The 23,000-nt window shown below is 35.1% G+C and overlaps 1 pseudogene; it reads left to right on the forward strand.

Annotated features, from left to right (window-relative positions):
• The window catches only part of LOC124527245 (zinc finger protein ubi-d4-like), a 99,720-nt pseudogene extending 78,427 nt beyond the window's left edge, over positions 1-21,293 (forward strand).
• The last annotated feature ends 1,707 nt before the right edge of the window (positions 21,294-23,000 follow it).

The raw sequence follows: 23,000 nt of genomic DNA on the forward strand, positions 1-23,000 counted from the left end.
TGTAGAGAACAGAATGGTGGTTACCAGAGAGGAGGTGGGATAGATGGATGACATAGATAAAGTACATTAAGAGTATACTAATCATGATAAGCACTGAGTAATTATAGAAATTCTGAATCATTATATTGTATACTTGACAGTATAACACTGTATGTTAATTGTACTCCAATAAAAATTAATAGATTTTTTTAAATAGAAAAATAGAATGTGTTTTAGAAGAAGGGCCAAAACCAGAAGGAGGTCAAACTTTCACTCTTTGCAGATGATATGATACTCTATATGGAAAACCCAAAAGATTCCACCAAAAAACTGCTAGAACTGATCCATGAAGTCAGCAAAGTTGCAGGATATAAGATCAATGCACAGAAATCGGTTGCATTCGTATACACTAATAATGAAGCAACAGAAAGGGAAATCAAGGAAATCATCCCATTTATAGTTGCACCAAAAACAATAAAATACCTAGGAATAAATCTAACCAAAAAGGTGAAAAATCTATACACTGAAAACTACAGAAAGCTTATAAAAGAAATTGAAGAAGACACACAAACCAAATGGAAAGATATTCCATGCTCCTGGAAAGAAAGAACAAATATTGTTCAAGTGTCGATACTACCCAAAGCAATCTACGTATTCAGTGGAATCCCTATCAAAATAACACCAGCATTCTTCACAGAGCTAGAACAAACAATCCTAAAATTTGTATTTAGGAACCACAAAGACCCCAAATAGCCAAAGACATCTTGAAACAGAAACCAAAGTAGGAGGCATCACAATCCAGGACTTCAAGCTGTATTACAAAGCTCTAATCATCAAGACAGTGTGGTACTGGCACAAAACAGACAGTCAGATCAATGGAACAGAACAGAGAACCCAGAAATGGATCCACAAAAGTATGGCCAACTAATCTTTGACAAAGCAGGAAAGAATATCCAATGGGATAAAGACAGTCTCTTTAGAAAGTGGTGCTGGGAAAATGAGAGCAACATGCAGAAGAATGAACCTGGACCACTTTCTTACACCATACACAAAAATAAACTCAAAATGGATGAAAGATCTAAATATAAGACAGGAAGCCAGCAAACTCCTTGAGGAGAAAGCAGGCAAAAACCTCTTTGACCTTGGCCACAGCAACTTCTTACTCAACATGTCTCTGGAGGCAAGGGAAACAAAAGCAAAAATGAACTATTGGGACCACATCGAAATAAAAAGCTTCTGCACAGTGAAGGAAACAATCAGCAAAACTAAAAGGCAACCGACGGAATGGGAGGAGATATTTGCAAACGACATATCACATAAAGGGTCAGTATCCAAAATCTATAAAGAACTTATCAAACTCAACACCCAAAAAACAAATAATCCAGTGAATAAATGGGCAAAAGACATGAATAGACACTTCTCTAAAGAAGACATCCAGATGGCCAACTGACACATGAAAAAATGTTCAACATTACTTGTCATCAGGGAAATACAAATCAAAACCACAATGAGATATCACCTCACACCTGTCAGAATGGCTAACATTAACTCAGACAACAACAGATGTTGGTGAGGATGTAGAGAAAGGGGATCTCTTTGGCACTGCTGGTGAGAATGCAAACTGGTGCAGCCACTCTGGCAAACAGTATGGAGGTTCCTCAAAAAATTAAAAATAGAACTACCCTATGACCCAGCAATTTCACTACTAGGTATTTATCCAAGGGATACAGGTATGCTGTTTCAAAGGGACACATGTCCCCCCAATGTTTATAGCAGCACTATCAACAATAACCAAAGTATAGAAAGCCCAAATGTCCACACACACACACACACACACACACACACACACACACACAATGGAGTATTACTCGGCAATCAAAAAGAATGAAATCTTGCCATTTGCAGCTATGTGGATGGAACTAGAGGGTTTTATGCTAATTGAAATTAGAGAAAGAAAAATATCATATGACTTCCCTCATATGAGGATTTTAAGATACAAAACAGATGAACATAAGGGAAGGGAAGCAAAAATAATATAAAAACAGGGAGGGGGACAAAACATAAGAGACTCTTAAATATGGAGAACAGAGGGTTGCTGGAGGGGGGTGTGGGAGTGGGGGATGGGCTAAATGGGTAAGGGGCATTAAGGAATCTACTTCTGAAATTGTTGTTGCTCTTTATGCTACCTAACTTGGATGTAAATTTAAAAAAATAAATTAAATAAAAAAACCTTAAAAAAATAAAAACTAAAAGAAGGGCCAAAAAAATAATATCGATAAATGGATATTTTTTACTTAAAATCATTAAATTATTGTGAGGAAAACCCTGCCATCTTAATTATTTTTATATAAATAAATATAATTCTGTAAACCCATACAGTTATCAAAATTAATAACAACAATGAGGGGTGCCTGAGTAGCTCAGTCAGTTAAGTGTCCAACTGTTGATTTTGGCTCAGGTCATGAGCTCATGGTTCTTTGAAATCAATCCACATTGAGCTTTGCACTGACAATGTGGAGCTTGCTTGGGATTTTCTCTCTCTCTCAAAAATAAGTGAATAAACTTGAAATAAAATGTAATAACAGAAATGTTAACCCTTTAATTTTAATCCTATATCTAAACTTAATCGTAACATTTCAGTGACAGTAAAGTAGGAAATAAATTCTTATTTTCACTCGAGAAAAACATATCTTGTTTTTAGTCAAATGTTTAAAGATAATTTTCACTCTAATTCAACAGTTCAATCCAAAAATTAATAAAAAATAGAATTCTAAAGTTAGAAGAGAACTCCAAAGGAAGTTATTATAGAAATCATTAAGGGGCATCTGAGTGTCTCAGTCTGTTAAGTGTCTGACTCTTGATTTCAGCTCAGGTCATGGCCTCACCATCCTGAGCTCCAGTCCCTTGTCAGCCTCTATGCTGGTGATGGAGCCTGCCTAAGATCCTTTCTCTCCCTCCCTCTCTGCCCTTCTCCCCTGGGGTGGGTGGGTGGGGGTGGGGAGAATCATTCATTTAAAGGGAGAAATCAAGGATTCAGTGACTGAAAAAGATTTGTTCAGAGTCCTAAATCGAAGGGTCAGAGCTGGAACACAAAATAGTTCATCAAGTTTACAGTTTGGGGATGTTTATTGAATCGTTACTCTAACGTCCCCAAATAAAATATTACAGAATAATATGTCCTGTTATTAAAACCAACATCAGGGGCGCCTGGGTGGTGCAGTCGGTTAATCGTCTGACTTCAGCCAGGTCACGATCTCGTGGTCTGTGAGTTCGAGCCCCGCGTCAGGCTCAGGGCTGATGGCTCAGAGCCTGGAGCCTGTTTACGATTCTGTGTCTCCCTCTCTCTCTGCCCCTCCCCCGTTCATGCTCTGTCTCTCTCTGTCCCAAAAATTAAAAAAACAAACAAACAAACAAACACAAAAACGTTGAAAAAAAATTTTAAAACCAACATCAGTGGTTTTAGTCAGCCAGTGGATTCATTTATTTTTTTAATCTTATATTACGAAATATGCTCAGTAACATGCATGATTCTTCTGTGAAAAGCCTAACATATTTTCACAAACTGGATACCACAATAAAGTATTGAAATATTTGCCCTCATGCTCTGCTCCCCCTCAGTCACAGTCTTTACACCCCTACCACCAAGAATAGTTCCTGTCTTGACTTCTAACATTATAGGTTAATTTTTCCTATTCTTGTACTTTACATAAACAAAGTAATACTCTGTGTGCCCCTTTCTTTTTGTGAGGTTCATCTTTATGTTCTCATTGCTGTATACTAATTTATAGTGTAAAAATTTCAAAATTTACTTACCCATTTTGTATATGTTCATTTGGGTAGATTATATTTTGGAAATATTATGAATAGTACTACAATAAATATCATTGTGCAGAATGTTTTTAAGTATATGTAGGTATATCTGTTGAGAAATACATATATTTCATCCCTCAAAATATATATGTTGAGGTCCTAATGCAGTGTGTTACAGTATGACTATTTGGAGATAGGGTCTTAAAGAGGTAATTAGGTTAACATGAGGGCATATGAATAAATCCTAATCCAATATAAATGGTGTCTTTATAAGAAGAAGAAATCTGGACAGACAAGGGAAGACAAAGTGAAGACCCAGGGAGAAGATCACATCTACATGCCAGGCTGAGACCTAATAGATGTTTCTTCATGGCTCTCAGTAGAAATCAACTCTATCAAAACGTCTATCTTGGATTTCTAGCCTCTGTAACTGTGAGGAAAAAATATTTTTGTCATTTAAGCCTAGTCTGTGTTACTTTTTTGGGCAGCTTTACTTAGCAAACAGTACAGGTATATTCCTCAGAAAGCATTTGCTGAGCAAAGTATGTATGTGTATATATATGTATGTGTATATATATGTATATATATATATATATATACATACATATATATGTCCAACTTTAATGACATTTTCTAAAGTTATTGTATAAATAGACATTTTTTCTAGATATATATAAACATTCCATGAGACCTAAAAGTTCTTTAATATTATGTATTTTCTTTTCCATTAACCCTTTCTGGTTTATTAGGAAGTGGCTGCATTTTGCATTCCAGTGATTACTGCTGTTGAGTACATTGTACATTTATTAGCCATTTGGATGTCTTCTTTGGTACTAAACTTCTTTCCGTTACTGTGTACTCATCCACATGTCTTAAATTTAAGGAACATTGAATTCAGCTTCTTTTCTTGTCTGAGCTGTAATCTCTTTATATCCAGCCTGCTGTCAGCTGCACAGCTTATTCTTTGCCAAAGGCTCTCATGTGGGAAAGGCAAAAAAGTCCTAGTTAATCACTTTTGGTTATGTTTTATCTTTGACATCACCCCTTCACTGTATTGTATTTTCTCCCTAAACTAGAAAGTTACTATAGATCCCTTTTTGGTATTTTCCATTGAATTCTACCATGCTGTACACCATAATCATGCATTTCACTCTCATTAAACTATTCAAAATCCCTTGCAGAAAATGTGTTTTTCTCTAATGTTGCAATCCACTAAACTTTTCTTTGAATTGTGGTCACTGATCTCCTCTTTCCAGTTACAAAAGATTTGCAGGATTGTTTTTAATCCTGCTGCATTCAGACTTTTAAAGTATCTGATCATTATTATGATTTGCGTTAAGTCGGCTAAATAACTTCAAGATGAAAGATGGCTGTGGTGTGAAACAAATGGTTTTCTTCAAGAGCTCTTGGTTTAAATCTTTATAAATAAGCAAATACTCATTTGAAGCTTTGGTATGGATATAATGAGTTAAAAATAAGGTGTAAAAGCAAAGATTTCTCACTCATAAATTATTCAATAGTTTATACTTAATAGTATTTATAATTTATTGAAACCATTTTTTAATGTCATGGCAAACATTTAGGAAGGGTAATCTTATGGGGAGGGATGCCTAGCTGGCTCAGTTGATAAAGCATGTGACTCTTGATCTAGGGGTCTTGAGTTCAATCCCCACGTTGGGTGGAGAGATTACTTAAAAAAATAAAACATTAAAAAAAAGAAGTGCAGTATTGCTCTTGAGGGTACCTATTCAAAATTAGACTGCACACTCTAGACACAAAACACCTGAGTAAAGCAAATGGAGTCTAATTTCAAAGCAGTACCATATTAAAAAAAATACGTTTTTTTTTACTCATAACAAATAATTCATCATTATTATACTAGTATTCAAAAACATACCAGGTGATATCAAAACATTACTTACTTTTTTTTCTTTGCTTACCCTTTTCTGAACTCTGAAATGTATCATACGGAATTGTCTAAATAGTTTACAGATTTTTACTTTCTTTTCCACTTAGTTTCCTATAAAGAGTGTTTTGATTAGCTTTCTGATAAAAACTTGTTGCCTTTTGTAAAATATGTATCTTGTTTTTTAAAATGTTATTTTAACTAAACAAATGTTTAGAAAACCAGGGCATATGTGTATTCTTTCCTTTCCTTTCCTTTCCTTTCCTTTCCTTTCCTTTCCTTTTCTTTCTTTTTCTTTTTTTTTTTGGGGGGGGGAAGGGCAGGCACAGATACTGCTTTGAAAACAGAAACTGAAATTTGTTTATGGACGTTTTTAAAGATGAACAATTAGTATTTCCATGTACATGTAACTGCAATTTTATTGCTGTCCCATCATGCCCTCTTCTCAACTATTTCCTTATATTAGTAACTGTAAAAAATTATTATGATGAATAAATGTAATAAAAACAAAAAGTACTTAATGAACTTTATAAATGGCATGTGCAGTCTTTCTCTCAATATGTAGTATTATATGTAAGTGTATAAGGAAAGGAGTTTCTCAACGTTTATTTATTTTTGGGGGACAGAGAGAGACAGAGCATGAATGGAGGAGGGGCAGAGAGAGAGGGAGACACAGAATCGGAAACAGGCTCCAGGCTCTGAGCCACCAGCCCAGGGCCTGACGCGGGGCTCGAACTCATGGACCACGAGATCGTGACCTGGCTGAAGTCGGACGCTTAACCGACTGCGCCACCCAGGCGCCCCAGGAAAGGAGTTTCTTATGAGACCACTTCACCCACGTAGTGTATCCCCTAATTCGTAGCTCTTGCTCAAGGATGAGAACAATTAAAATTGTCCAGATTTGGCAATACTGGGTAAAATGCTGTGCTTCATGGAGTCAAATTGGTGTATGGTGGTTTCTGTTATCTTTCTCCCTATTGCTCTGCTAAAATAGCAGGTATTTTGTTGTCTCAAGTTCTGAAAAGTCCTAGTAAGAGAGTTATAGCAGGACACATCGGGGTGTTAAATGGCATGCATGTCTTATTTCACAATTAAATATAATTCCTTGGTAATACCTCTTGTTTTGCTACTTGGCATTGTTAGAAACTGATTATTCACCATGGAATACCAAATAACCAGGACACTTGATTTGCCCTTTAATAACTGAATTTTTTATAGTCCACAAAGTGACAAATTTCAGTGAAAATAGTGGTGCCCAATCTTAAAGAGGAAGTGGTATATTTAATATTGGACCTGAGTGGTTATGATAACTCAAGTTAATTACATGAGCAAGTTTCTCATATATCCACAGTAACTGTTTCTACCACGTTGTCGTTCCTCCTTCAACTGATTTTTATATCCTTGTGGGAAGTTTGCTATGATCAGGTAACAGAAAAAGAGATGGTGTATTAGTTTCCTACTGCTTAGTGGCATTAAACAACACAGAAATATTATATTACAGTTCAAATGGGTCTCACTGGGCTAGAAATCAAGGTGTCACCAGGGAGGGCTGCATTCCTTTTGGAGGATCTAGGCAAGGTGGTGTTTCTTTGCCTTTGCTAGGTCCTAGAGGTTTCCTGTATTCATTGGCTCATGGCCCCTGCTGCTCCTTCAAAGCCAGAAAAGCAGCATTGTGTCTTCAAATCTCTTCCTGACTCTGATGGTGCTGCCTAACTTTTCTCTCAAAAGGATTACATTGTGATTTCATTGAGCCCACCTGGAATATCAAAGGTACTTTCCTCTCCTCAAGGTTAGCTGATCAGCAAACATAATTCTATCTGCAACTTTAATTCTGTCTTGCCATGCAACAATATATTCAAAGATACCACATGTTAGTATGTGGACAGACCTCTTTGGGACCATTATTTTCTCTAACACAGGCTTTGTTCAGTCTTCTGATACCAGTCAGATCTAGATTGCCAACATAATATAATCACTTCCAAGTACAGTCCTTAAAGGTTTTGGGTAAGAGCATCCTTCCCATAAACAGAGTTTCATGCAATATATTTGGTTGTCACTTCATATGGGTATAGAAAGGACCAGATGTATAGTTATAAATATAACTATACAGTGGTAGTTATAGACAGTGGCTATATACATAGTATAGACAGTGGCTAAAAATTTTGCCATATGATCATGGATTTGAAAATTATAAGACGGGGAATTGGTAACAGGTTGGTCAGAGGAAGATATGTGTAGATGAATCTTTCAAATTGGCAAAGAGTGACAATATTTATGTCTAAAGTAAATTATAAATTACTGAATTCTATGCAGATGATGCTATCATCAATTATGCAATCAACATTACCCGGACACATTGGTACTTTCTCAGTGGACTCTGTGTACAAAGTGGAAAGTGGTCATGGTAGCAGAGATGGAACTTACTCATGAGCTCAGTAATACAGATTACCTGTCATGGAGTCTGACTGGTTTAATGTATTGCTAAATGTCTACCCAATATACAGTTCAGGGTAACATTAAACTTTGAAATAATTCTTCTGCAGTGGGGGATCCAGTCTGGTACCTTATATCAGGTAGATTATATTGGATCTATTAAAACAGAAAATGAGTCAGAATCAGGCCCATTCAAGACCTACTGTTCAAAATCTGCAGTCTGACAAACTCCCCAGGTGGTACATACTTTAAGTTGGAGAAGCTGTGGCCAGTGGGATATTTATGAGTAAAATGACATTTCATCATATAGGTGACACACATTAATGCTGTGCACACTGGACCACATTGAGTGATATCATGGATGCAAAACAAAAATAAACATTTTTTTAAACACACATTGAAGCTCCAAGGTGCCAGTTAGAGGGATTCTTATGATGGCAATGAAAGTGATGATGATGATAAGATATTTTCAAAATTTAAGGTAAATGCATATTATCTGAAAATTTTGTTAGAATTCAGTAGGCTGGGATAGGACCTGAAGTTAATAATTTTTAAAAGCTTCCAAGTAATATTACTGTCTATAGTCCAAAGGCCGTACTTTAAACAGCAAGGATGGCGGTGATAAAATGCTGATTATTTCAGTTATGAGTACGTGGAAATCTAACTTGCCCTAGTGCATAACAAATTTTGTACTTTATTAATATACTTTCTCATGATTCAAACAAATATTTGCTCATGATTTAAAAAGCAACTCATAATAAAATATTTTACAATTATTATCAGTGATTTTTAAAAACCATTATGGAAATGTTACTGTAATCAGCATATATTAAACTCATGTCAGAAAATCACCATTCTAACTGGGTTTATTCATGGAAACAATGATGAGCTTATCCTCACATTAATTAAGTACAATAGCCTACATAATTCAATATTGACAAGAATTAACCATGCAAAAACAGGAAAAGGGCAAAGCTATAAATTTAGTTTATCCATCCAAGCCTTGTCCTCATATAAATGCTGTTACAATATTGAACCATTTTAGCTTTGATATTTCATCTCAGTGATGTGGACTTTTTATACCAATTTGCCCATTTTATTGAGTAAATATTTTATGCTTTTGGGGCTAAGGGACAATAAATTGTCATATTTTGTTGTTCATTTTCCTGATAATAATTCCTTACTTGGGGTGTGTTCTTGGAAAATAGACCGCTATCAGAGCATCAGAGGCTATTTAGAAAATTGCGTCTCTGAGCAGTGCTTAACTTTATAAAAGCCTAACAAAAATATAATGGCCATAATACTCTGGGTTCTGAATTAGAGCAGAGTTTCAGTGAACCCATAAATAGACCATTTCAATAAGTTTATTCCAAAATAAATTCCTGGGAAATTGCTGCATTATAGAGACAAATATCAGAAAGATTTTTTCAATGAATCAAATAATTAACCAACTAAAAATTAAACTGAAAATCTTTAATTCTATATCAAAATCCATATAAGTCACTATATATCAAAAATTAATTGGTTCATAGTATTTATTAATACCCAAGAAAACAAAGAATTATAAATACTCTCTGACCATTTCTTTTTAAAGAGAAGCTGTAGAGAAATAAACATTTAAATAGTAATACCAGCTTGAAAATAATGTCACAATAATAGAATTCAGAGAAATGAGAGACAGCTATGGGCCAAAACCATTAGGGAAGGAGATTAGATTCAACTGAGCTGTTAAAAAAAAAAAAAAAAAAAAAAAAAAAAAGATTTCACTGGGTAAAGAATTTGGAGTGTGTGTGTGTGTGTGTGTGTGTGTGTGTGTGTGTGTGTGTGTATTTTAAATGGAGAGAGCATTGAAAGCCTAGCATATTCCATACTTTGGGCTAAATGTTGGGCATATAATGATTAACAAGATCTGATCCCACTAATTCAGGCACAATGATTTATTATATTTTTTGGTAAGAGAAGTGTTATGATGGAGGCAATGAACAAGATCTAGTTGAGTTGTGAGTCATTGTGTCTGTTATGCTGAAGGAATTCAGTGTGGTTATATATTTTGGCTAAATGATATTGGCTAAAAAATTGGCTAAAATGAAATGTTAATACATAAATATGGGGGGTGGATAAAGTAGGCAAGATTGGTTGGGGTCATCACATTTTTGGAGGGTATGTTATATATTGGCTAAAATGAAATGTTAATACATAAATATTGGGGGATACAGTAGGCAAGATTGGTTGGAGTCAGATTTTGGAGGGTATGTTACAGTTTTATTTTTCTCTTGTATCTTTTTTGTTTTTTGTTTTGTTTTTCTCTTTTTTGGGATAACAAATGTTATGCAGAATTATTCTGAGATAGATTTGGCTGTATGTGTACCTGTGTGTGTTAAAAAAATGTAAAGTTTACTATATTAACCAGTTTTAACTGTATGACTCAGTAGTGTTAAGTATATTCATGTTATTATGAAATAAATCTTCAGAACTTTTTTGCCTTGAATAATTGAAACTTAATGTTTACTGAGTAGCAGCTCCCTTTTCTCCCCCTTCTATATCCCCTCTATGAATTTGACTATTTTAGATACCTTACATAAGTGAAATCATGCAGTGTGTGTTCCTCTGTGACTGGTTTATTTCACTTGGCATAATATCTTTCAAGTTCATTCATATTTTCTTCCTCTTTTTTTAAAGCTGAGTAACATTCCATGGTACGTATTACCACATTTTCTTTATCCATTAATCTGCTAATGACTATTTAGGTTGTTTTTATGTCTTGACTATTGTGAATAATGTTGCAGTGAACTTGAGAATGTTAATATCTCTCTGAGATTTTGTTTCGAATTCTTTTGGATGTATACCCAAAGGTGGAATTGCTTAAGCATATTGTAGCTCTATTTTTACGTTTTTGAGGAATCTCCATATTGTTTTCTATAGCAGTTGCAACATTTTACAATCCCCCCAACAGTGCACAAGGGTTCAGATTTCTTCACATCCCTGCCAAAACTTATTTTTCCTTTTATCCTTCTTTTCTCTCTCTCTCCCTCCCTCCCTTCCTTCCTTCCTTCCTTCCTTCCTTCCTTCCTTCCTTCCTCTCTCCCCCACCCTCTCTCTCTCCCTCCCCTTCTCCCTTCCCTTCCCCTTCCCTTCTTTCCCTTCCCTTCCTCTTTTCCTCCCCCTCCCCTTCCCTTCCTTTCAGTAACCATACTGATGGGCATGAGATGATATTTCATTGTGGTTTTGATTTCCCTAATGATTAATGATTATGATTATCTTTTCATGTGCATATCAGTCATTTGTAAATCATCTGTGGAGAAATGTCAATTCAAGTCCTTTGACCATTTTTTAATCAGGTTATTTGATTTTTTAGTTGTTGAGTTGTAGGTGTTCTTTATTCCAGATATTAACCCTTTATCAAATATGTGAATTATAAATATTTTCTCTCATTCTATAGGGTGCCTTTTCATTCTGTTGATTATATCCTTTGATGTGCTAGGATATGACATTTATATGGTAGCTCAACTCCCATATACACAGGACATAACAATGTATAGGAAAGATCTTGCAATTATACTGCACAATTACCCACTGTGTAGATATCCATTACTCCAGAACAATGATGTTCAAAAGTTTACATACAGAGAAAGATCTTGAAAAATGAAGATTTTGATTAAGTTTGATTAAGTTTGATTGAGTTTCTGCATTTTTAACAAGCTCTCAGGTGATGCCAGTGCAGTTAATCCTATGACCATACTTTGAATAGCAAGACTTTCTAAAATAGTTGACTTAAAGTTTTTATTCATATGAATTTTAATATTCAATATGAGTGAAAATGATAATGGAAAGCATAATTTTAAGTTCTGTAGCCTTTTACATGTGCTATCATTTTATGGATTAAAAGACATTCATATTTCAACTTGGACTTGAAGATGAGAGACCCAACATCAAACTCCTTCATGAAACTGGTGTGTTGGTGAATGATGTGTTCATTCACGATAATACTCTGCAGATTCATCCAAGCTGTGTGTATCACTAGACAATTCTTTTTCAAGGCTGAGTGATATTCTACGGTATGTGTGAGCCACAGTTTATTTAATAGTCAGCTATTGAAGTCATCTGAGCTGATTATAGTTTTAGTTACAAACAAAACTACTAAAAACATTTATGTATACATTTTTGTGTGAACATAAGCTTTTTCTAGGATAAATGTCCAAGAGTGAGATTGCTGGGTCGTGTTGTAATTACATGTTTAGTTTTCTCAGAAACTGCCAGACTGTTTTTCACAATGTAAAATTTTCAGGCTTTATATTTTATATTCCTACTGACAATGTATGAATGATCCACTTTCTCCACATCCTAGATAGTATTTGGTGTTGTCATTATTTTTTATTTGGCCATTCTGATGGGTGTGTGTTGATATCCTCTGTGGTTTTAATTTGCATTTCCCAAATGGCTAATGATGTCATACACCTTTTTATGTGTTTACTTGCCATTTGTATAACCTCTTTAGTGAAAAGTCTGTTCTTATCTTTTGCTCATTTTCTAATTGGGTTATTTTTTAGCTGTGTAGTTTTGAGACTTCTTTATATATTCTGGCTTCTGGGTCTTTGTCAGATTTGTAACTTGCAAATATTTTCTTCCACTTTACATGGATTTCTGTAAAGCAAAACTTTATACTTTTCATGAGATCTAATTTACCAGGTTTTTTCATTTTATGGATTGTGCATTTGATGTCAAATTTAAAAACTTTTGCCATATGCCAGTGATTTATCATCATTTATTATTTATAGTTGTACATTTTGTATTTATCTTCATTACTCATTTGAGTACATTTTGTATAAGATGCAAGATTTAGGTTGAGGGTTTTATTTATTTTTTGTTGTTGTTTTTGTTTTTTGCCTATGAATACCCAGTTGTTCCAATACAATTTGTTGAAAAGGCTAACCTTCCTCCATTAAATTACTTTTATTAGTTTGTGAAAACTCAGCTGAGTTTATTTGTGTGAGTCTTTTTTGTGTTATTTATTTTCCATTGATCTGTGTACCTAATCCTTCACCAATATCTTACTGTCTCAATTGCTATACCTATAAAGTAAGCTTTAATTTCAGATAGAGACTCTTTTTACTTTCTTTTTATTTATTTATTATTTTATTTATTATATATATTATTTATTTATTATTTAATTATTACAGGTCCTGTGCCTTTCCACATAAATTGTAAAATAAACTTATAAATGGATACAAAAATCTTGTGGAATTCTGGTGTGTATTGGATTAAACCTATAGTCAATCTGGAAAGAACTGTCACTTTTCCTATGTTGAATCTTTCCATACACAGACATGGTTTATTCTCCTTTTACTTAGGTCTTATTGATTTCTTTTATTAACATTTTGTAATTCACACATAAAGACTCTAAACATGTTCTACCAAGTATAAACTTAAGTATTTCTTTTCTTTGGCATGATTATAAATAACATTTTATCATTTATGTGATTGGTTTTTCTGTGTCCCTTTTATATGCTGCAATTTAGCTGAACTTACTACTTCTAGGAGCTTTTTTTTATTATTAATTTTTTATGTACACAATGACACCATCTGCAAATACAAAGTTTTGTTTTGTTTGTTTGTTTGTTTGTTTGTTTTTCCTGTCCTATCACCATGGCTCCTATTTCTTTAGCTTTACTTCTGTGGCTGGAAATTCTAGTATTTTGTGGAATAAGATTGGTGAGAGCAGGCATTCTTGTTTTGTCCTCAGTCTTTAGAGGATATCATTCAGTCATACACCATTAAATACAATATCAGCCGTAGGTTTTCTGTAGATATTCTTTATTAGGTTGTGGATATTCCCTTAAATCCTAGTTTTTTGGGCATTTTTTTTTCTTTTTTAAAGTAGGCTTCACACCCAGCACTGAGCCTAATGTAGGGCTTGAACACAGAACTTTGAGATCTGGATCAAGATGTTGATAGGGTAGGATTGCATTGATTTATTTTCAGATATTGAACAAGCCTTGCATGCTTATAATAAATTTCACTTTGTCATGTTGTATAATTATTTTTTATACATTTTAGGTTGGGTTTGCTTACATTTTGTTGAGAATTTTTGTGTCTATGTTTATGAGAGATAGTGCCCTAGCATTTTCTTTCTTCCTCCTTCTCTCTCTTTTTCCTTCCTTCCTTCCTTCCTTCCTTCCTTCCTTCCTTCTTTCCTTTCCTCTTTCTTTCTTTCTTTCTTTCTTTCTTTCTTTCTTTCTTTCTTTCTTTTATATTTTATTTGCCTGGTTTTGATATCAGGGAGCTACTAGCATCATTAAATTAGTTGGGAAGATTTTTTCATCTTTAATGTTCTGGATGAGATTGTTTAAGAATTAGTGTTAATTCTTTTTGCTTTTCAGTTTGGCAAGTTTTTATTGATCTAACTTTAAGATTACTGATTCTTTCTTTGGCCTTGTTGAGTCTAGTGATGAGTCCATCAAAGGCATTCTTTATTTGTGTTACAGTGTCTCTGTAGTGTTTCTGGATGTGTCTATTACTCTAGATTTCCAGGTAGCAGTTTTCCCTACAACCTCAGTCCTCTGATGCATCCAAGATGGAGGGACTTCTGGGTACTTTTCAGGTCAAAATCAAAGTCCTTATTTTTTAAAAAAATTGAGTGTAAAAAATTTGGTAATAAAATATATATAATTTATTCATTTTTAATATATCCTATAATTAATTTTTAGTAGATATAGGATAGACAGTTTTATTCAAACAAAAAGTTTGATAGGAATGTCCTAGAAAACACAACATGAATAGTCATTGTAAGCTTTCAAAATAATTTAATCAGCCAAATGCACAGAACTAATCCAAAAATTGTTTTCTGAACTTTCTCAAAACTAATTAACAATATAATCTGTATAACCTAGTACAGTGTTTAGTTAAATATTATATAATACCATCTGCTTCATGTGTGTGCTAATTTATAAATTCCTTGGAAGATGAGATATGTTTATACATTTTGTATATCATTTAAAACAACCAAATATTTCCAAACACACCATATGTTCCATAAAATACTGTGAAAATAGATTAGGAGGTGATATACCCAAGTATGTGTTTGTTGAATGTTGGAGAAAGCAATCATATTCTTTCTATTGTGTCTTTTATCTGTTCTCTCAAAATATACTTGATTCTTACCCAATTATTAGAATGCTGTTTTGTAAAACATCACAGTTTTAGCTTTGCACAAGGATATCAGTGGTTTATGTATACATTTTAATGGTGCATTTCTTTATACTTGTATATTTTGCTCTATGTTGACATTATTTATCATACTTGAATATTGATTTGTTACATATATTCTGTGTAGAAAAAACACTTGGTCATTCATTAAATTTTTCATTCAATTTCATATATCATGAAAGGTAATGATTTTATATGCTGAGTTACTGATTGTAATTTATTTATAGTTATATGTGCAGGGGTTCAGAATGAATTGTCCCAAGATATGTCACTTTGGCATGCAAATTATTTTGAGCTGAAAATTATCAAGGCCCAAAAGATTCATGAAGAAATTTTGACCTTCCCCCAACTGGCTAAAATAATTTAGATAGAGTATCTGCTCTAGAAAGGGAGCTATCACCATAGAGACTTACATTATAATGAAGTAGGTGTAGTAGACAGGGAGGAATTTAGCAAAGTCTGTTTGTTAAAATTTCTTGTTCCATTGTTTCTGTTAGGCCCAGCTAACAATTGTTTAACAAAGATTTCCTCTTTTTAATCTTCCTGTGAATCACTTCTTTCCCTTTGAAGTCCCAGACCCCTACCTACTTCTTATTTCAGAATGACATATACACCTCATTTTGCCTGGCTAATTGGTTTGTACAATGCAAGGCTATAGAATGTAAACATGAAAGATCTGCCTTGTTAAGTATAATAGACAGTCTATTATCAAGTACTTGTGACACTTTCAGCTTTGATAATTTCTCTTTTGAAAGGAAGATAATATTCTTTAAAAATTTTTTTTTCAATGTTTATTTATTTTTGGGACAGAGAGAGACAGAGCATGAACGGGGAAGGGGCAGAGAGAGAGGGAGACACAGAATCGGAAACAGGCTCCAGGCTCTGAGCCATCAGACCAGAGCCTGACGCAGGGCTCGAACTCACGGACCGCGAGATCGTGACCTGGCTGAAGTCGGATGCTTAACCGACTGCGCCACCCAGGCGCCCCAGGAAGATAATATTCTTAATTTGTTCCTTGGAAATATTTATTCTGATTACCAAAGCTAATTAAATAATTATAAATATTTGCAATGGCTCTTACATTACAAAAAGTATTATTAGTTGTGCATTATAGCATAACCAGGTTTATGTCCATGAAAATGGACGTTTTCAGAAAATGAACCATATTTAACATTTAGTACAAGTAATGTGACAGTTTTTAAAGAAATGAAGAAAGAGCTAAAAAAAATTACCTTGTAGTTCAACAAATATTTATGGAGCATTCATTACATAGAAGGTAATAGATTAACTGCTGTGGAAATTTATAGTGATAGACCAGTCATGGACCGTAAAGTAGGGAAAGATGATGGAAGGAAAATGCTCTTGACTAAGTACCTATTAAAATAGGGTGTATACTGTTAGATGCTTTGCATAAATGTTTTTGTATTGTTTTTGTTTTTGCTTACGTATAACAATAGTTCAAGTAAATAAACACTCCCATGGTTGTTGATAAATATTTGTTAACTAAACAGATTTTAAGGAATAAAACACTTTTATCAAATAATGACAGGCAGAATTTTACCTGCATTCACAGGAGGGAAAGTTTGCTTCCAGAACAGGTGTGAATTCTAGGAACACTTAAGAGGTGAGTTGGCACTTTAAATAGTCTCTGAGAGATGTGTAGGATTTGCACATATCTTGATGGAGAGAAAGCCATTCCAGTAATTAATGGAAGAGTGATTGCACTATAGTGATTAGTTTGATTTTCCTGAAAAGTGAAGTCTTTGGAATACTGGGCAATATCGATGAACAAGTAGGTTTGTATCATTGTTTTGAAACACTTGATTCAGCTTAAGTGTTTCAATTCTAAGTTATAGGAAAGTGAAGCCCCTGGAATATTTCAGCTGAGATGAGCCATGAACACAAATGTGTATCAGGGTGTTGAGTCTAGCAATGTGTGAGAAATGAATTAAGTCAGGAAGTGGCTGGAGGTGAGATCAGTTGAAAGATATTAGAATATCCCAGGATATAGGTAATAATGACCTGAGCTCTGATAGCAACATAGGAATGGAGATGTGGGCCAAGGCAAGATAAATTATCAGACAGTATGTCTCAGACTCTATCTAGTCCCATTCATATCTATCCTGCTAAAATGCATGTTGGCTTTTCTTCATACAACTGTGTGTGAAGGCAAATTTGAAGTTAATAATACTCTAACTTTCCAGCATTGTTTCTTCTTTAATTTCATTATCACTATGTGGAAATTATCTTTCATTTCTCCATTTTTCTACATGTTAGCAGTGGTAAAACATAAATCAAATGACATTTTACAACAACCTAAGTATATACCACAAGCCAAGCAGCATAGTTTGCAATGATAGTGATAAAATGCATTCTATTTTATTTTATTTTATTTTATTTTATTTTATTTTATTTTACTATTTTATTTTATTTTATTTTATTTTATTTTATTTTATTTTATTTTATTTACGTTTATTTATCTATTTTGAGAGACAGAGAGAGGGAGAGAGAAAGGGAGAGAGAAAGGGAGAGAGAGAGAGAGGAAGAGAGAGAATCCACACTGTGAGCGTAGAGCCTGACACGGGGCTCCATCCCAGGAACCATGAGATCATGATCTGAGATGAAATCAAGAGTCAGATGCTTCACTGACTGAGCCACCCAGGCACCCCCAGTCTCATTTTAAATCTCCTAATATGCTTGATACAGAAGACTGGATTTATATAAAAGTTTTTTTTTTGGGGGGGTCTGTCATTTCTAAATTCATTTTGCATTATGTTTCTAATCAGGTTCGTCACAAGTAATTTTCTTTTCTAGCCTTCTTATTCAAAATGTCTATGGTTATCATCATAAAACTTTCCTTAAAGATAATACTTTGATTCAAACATGCTAAGGGGTTATCATGAATATATAACTCAGACAAATAAAGCAAATGTCAAACTCAATTTGGCAAATCGTCAGAGTGTCTTACACAGGCACAAGAGGAGTATTATCAGATTGCTCTTACTCATTGAAAAATGTCATAAGGTGTGTTACTTCTAACATGATTAATGAAAATGATATATTTGTGCCATTACAGTTTCCTGGAGTTTTAAAATTTCCTATACAAGCTGTAAAGGTGTCAAAAAAGGAAAGGAACTTGAACAGTGATGCCCCTTTGAGTATTTTTGAAGCAATTCAGTAATATTTAGATGTTTGTAAAAAGGTGGGTTCCAGGCCTCTTTAGGATGTCTCATCCACCCTCACTTAGCTGTTTTCTCCTATACTGAACTTCTAGCGATGGGTGTAATGGAGAGGTATTGGAGAGGAAGAGAGGAATAATGGGTGTGTGGACATAATTAATCTCTTCTGCATTTTATATTTTCAATTTTTTTCCAACACTTCACAACACTTCTTTACATATATCTCATATCAAGAGAGTTGTTAAAATGGTTTAAGTTTCATTAAGGGGTAAAGCAGCAAATTTTCAAAAAGATCAGTGTTATGTTAATTTTTGAACCACTGGAATCATACTCAGATGAATATATACTGAAGATGAATCATACTCAGATGAATATATATATATGAATATATATATGAATATATATTATTATATATAAGCAAGAATTAGAAAGCTTTTGATACTTTTACTTCTTTATACAACTTCTTTATATTTTCAGGCTTCTCATACTATTTACATAGCCAGAGGATAAAATAGCATTTTCTATGTATATGTTATATATTGAGACAAAAGACATAATTACTGTATACAGTAATGTTACTGAAGTGATCTTTGCTTCAATCTAAATTGCTTCTTAGCACTTAAGTTCAAGGGCATTTTGTTACATGAAATAAGTCAGACATAAACAAAAATACTGTGATTTCTCTTATATGTGGATTCTAAAATAAACAAAACAAAACATCCAAAACAAACAAACAAACAAACAAACAAACAAAATATGCAAACAAAACCCAAAGTCATAGGTACAGAAAACAGATTGGTGTTTGCCACAGATGAGGGTTCGTGGGTGGAATAAATGGATGAACTACTTTTTTTATTTGTTTGTTTATTTTAGTTTAAATAAAAATATATAGTATATTTAAAGCAAATTAAATATTAAGTGAAAATGTCTATCCATAAACCAAAAGAAGGACAGACTTGTTGAACTTCTTTATATCCATATGACTAAATTCTTTGCAAAGCTTATAGTAATTATACACACTGTATTTCCTATAACATATTTACCAAATTTCTTTCTTTAGTTATTTTAACAGAAATATCTTTTGTTATATTTATTCAAAGATAATTCAAGGATACTTACAATTCATTAATTATATTTTTATTACCAAACTTTTTTTCTGCCCAATTAAGCCTGATAGTCAAGCTTCTGAAGTGCCATTAATCTTATTTATTGGTGGAGGTAATAAAGTCAAATGTTTCCAAGAGTCAGGCAATAAGTAAGATGAAGGAGGTAAAATAGTATTATAGAGACATTATATGAAAACCAGAAGTCCAAAACTCATGTTCAAGCAGTCATTGCCATGTTATAATTTAGGACTAGCATTGCTGGATATACTGTTTGGTTTTTTTTCCCCCAAAGAACTGTTTGTTTTTGCTTTACTCTTCCTTACTTTAGCTTAGTAGTCACCTATCTGTCAGGCATTATATAACCATCTTGCGTCTGACTTGATGTTAAGGACTGAAATTATGGCAGTGAACCAACAATGACACAGTTCAGCGTCTTTTTTTAGAAAAGCTAGACAATAAATAAGTAATTAAAAATCATGGTAAGCCCTGAAAGAAAGGAGCAGGGAAGATAGCAGCTGTGGTGGCAAATGCGGTGAAGCTTCTTGATGACCAGAATTACAAAGATGCCATGAGCAATGCCATAGATATAATATCCACCTCTGTGCTGAGCCCTGTGTGTGCCTTCCTTTCTTGGACTCACAGCCTAGAGTATTCCAGAGCAACTGTTATCTCTGGATGGGAAAGGGACACCAGGGTCCAGGATTGGCCTCTGGGTACCTGTACTCCTACCCTGTCCTACATATGGCTACCATATGTACTGTGCCACCAGAAAAAGAAGTGGTTCCACCCTTGTGAGGATCCAGACTTTTTTTTTAACCATCTATTAAACCAGACACAGACCAGACCCTGAAGAAAAAGGGGTTGATCTCTCAAGATGGCAGCAGTTTAGAGGCTCTATTGCGCACCGACCCCCGGAGAAGTGAGGTGCTCTAGATCCGGAGAGGATGATGACAGCCTGGGTAAGTTTCCTGTGACTGACGTGGATTCTAGGACCAGATGACTTCCTGGATGACCCTGATGATGAGGACTGTTAAGAAGACATTCCCAGGTGTCTGGGTAAGGGGGAAATCCAAGGGTAGAGGTGTGGACAGTGCCTATACAAATCTGGACACTTCCATCCTGGGGATTGGGACAAGCCCTGTGCCTGTGACATTTGTGGACAATGTTACAAGAACTGACCAGGCCTCAGTCACCACTCCCACTTGGCTAAGGAGCAGGGTGAGGATAAGGAAGACTCACAGCCACCCACCCCAGCTTTCTGAGATCAGAGGAGCAGAAATCCAAGAAGGGTCTGGACGGATTGGCCCTGCCCAACACTATGGTGACTTCTGCCTCAAAGATCAACAAGAAGACAGGGCAGTCCAAGGAGCTGGTGTCTTGTTCTGATTGTGGCCACTCAGAGCACCTGTCTTTCCTGAACTTCACCCTGGTGATGATGGCAGCTGTGAAGACCTGCTGCTGGCAGTGCATCTAGCACAAGTGCTGCAACATCTGCAGCACCTTGGAGACACTGTGCAGCACCTTGGAGATCACTGTGACAACTGTGATGGTGGCTACCATATGTACTACCTCACCCCATCCGTGTCTGAGCCTCCTGAAGGAAGTTGGAGCCGCAGCTTGTTTCTGGACCTGTGGAAGGAGAGAGTTTCCATCTACTGGAACCAGAACTCCTCTTGATATGCTCCCCACCCCCACTGTCTCCATACCTCTAGGGCTGTCTTTCTCTTCCTCTCTTGTTTTTCATGCCCACCTTTCCCTCTTCTTTCGCAAGTGCAGAGAACCTCGGGTAGTTGTGCTAGTCTGCTTTTGGCAGCAGTAAGCTCAGGTGGCAACTCTGCCCCCCTCTGGCCACCGGGAGATGTTGGATAATGTGCCCGTTTTTTAACTCCATGAAAAAGTCTACCTCCGAAATCCCCTTTTGTTCTTCCTAGACGTGCAGCTCCTTCCCCTAACTGAATTGGGAGCCTCTGCCTCCTGCTCTGTGTATCTTGGCTTCTGGGTCACAGGAGGCCACATAGACATCCCTTTCTTCCCTTGCATGCTCACTAGCAGCTGGGAAGATCTTCACACCCTGATCCCTCAGTTTTTTGCCTGGGAACACTGAGGTGGAGTAGTTGGCACGGGTGTGGGGGTGGGGCACTCCATGCCAGGACACTCTGGAGTGGCCTTCCCCTTGGCTGTGGGCAGGCCCGAATTCACTGTCACTTTGGAGTTGAGGTGTCTTTTTTCTTTCCTTACTTTCTTTCTGTATTCTAAACATTTGTACCAATAAATACTTGTACATGGAAAAAATCATGGTAACTGCTGAGAAAGATGTAGAAGTTCCTACCACTCTCTCCACTATACTGTGGATCGTTATTTGCTATATAGTATTCTTGGAAATCTGTTAGTACTGTTTTTGTGTCTATTCAAACTTATGTAATTAAATTTAACCAAAGTATAGGCCTCACCATTCATAGGTGTGAATATTATGCTATTCAAAAAGACCCAGAAATCACTTGAATGCTGTTCATTTTCCCAATAGCTAGTGAGAAGTGTTTTCAAATTCTTGAAAATCTTATCTTATTGCTGGAGTCATATTTGAATTATAAAATATTTCTTGGGGGATAGTGACATTTCTTTTCCCTGAAGCCATTTGGGGATAATAAGATAATTCCCAGCCTGGTTTTGTTGTAAGCATGGTCCTCAGCCTTTCAAACGTGTTATCAGATCACCTCTCCTGTGCTTTCATTTTAAGGTGCTTGAACAAAATAGTTCTCCACCAAAGTCTGTAAGGGAGTATTTGACTTGTTTGAATTAAATCTATGCCGTCAATAAGGAGCTCATATAGGGAGGAGGTGGAGTGGGGAATCAGTTCTATTTTATTCTCTTTTTTAATACTTTGCAAACCTCACCATGGTCTACAAGGATTATCTGCTTCTTAAAACACTTCTTTGCTGTTCTGAAATGTTTACTTCCAACAGGAACTTGATGGATGTTTAACATTTCTGCACATTATATTACTTTTGCTCATCCAGTTAAAATCCCAACAAGCCTGGGCTTGACATTGAGTTGGAGGTACTATCACAGCTTTCTGTTCTCCTTATAAAAAGTGAGCAGTTCATTATGTTTTGTCAAAATGTTCTATGTCAGTGCTGTCCTCATTAATGCTGTGCCTTCTTGGTGACTCTGTAACAGTTCAAATTGCTTTAAAAAGTTACTCTTAAGAATGCCAAAAAGGAAAGGAATTCATATATCTTTATGTCTCCATTTTGGATGGTATATATTATTGTTTCCCTAGGGAGGCAAACAAACAAATATTGAAGATATTTGCAACATGAAGTGAGGAGTGAGTTTGCCATTATAGGCCACTAGGTTATCTTGGTTAAATTCTCTAATTTGTCT

The sequence above is a fragment of the Lynx rufus genome, unplaced genomic scaffold (assembly GCF_022079265.1).
Source record: "Lynx rufus isolate CCGP_SWC_20201006 ecotype Redwood Valley unplaced genomic scaffold, mLynRuf1.p SCAF_5, whole genome shotgun sequence".
Lineage (NCBI taxonomy): Eukaryota > Metazoa > Chordata > Mammalia > Carnivora > Felidae > Lynx > Lynx rufus.